Source organism: Apis dorsata, unplaced genomic scaffold (assembly GCF_000469605.1).
Source record: "Apis dorsata unplaced genomic scaffold, Apis dorsata 1.3 scaffold_401, whole genome shotgun sequence".
NCBI classification, from domain to species: Eukaryota; Metazoa; Arthropoda; class Insecta; order Hymenoptera; family Apidae; genus Apis; species Apis dorsata.
The window spans coordinates 89,648-89,913 of record NW_006263659.1 but is presented as its reverse complement, the minus strand read 5'-3'; the positions used below and the strand labels follow the sequence as shown (position 1 = coordinate 89,913).

General features: G+C 27.1%; 1 pseudogene; it reads left to right on the top strand.

The window, feature by feature from the left end:
* LOC116184863 overlaps window positions 1-266 on the top strand; it is a 3,520-nt pseudogene extending 3,254 nt beyond the window's left edge.

Here is a 266-nt window from a genome sequence, read left to right as displayed (position 1 = left end):
TACCTAGAATATTTATATGATTTCATATATTATATTTATTCAAAGTAAGCATTAATCGAAATTTTGCAATTTTATAATCATATAATGATTTCAGGATTCCATTTAATACCATCAGCATCTTCTTCTTTAAGAAATCATTTTGGCTAAAATACCATTACACAATCCTATGAGACTGGAAATGTCGTGAATTCGGTACTTATAATGATGGTTGCATTACATTCTTTATCAAAATGTGGCACGAAATCAATTGGTTAATTCCCTATTAA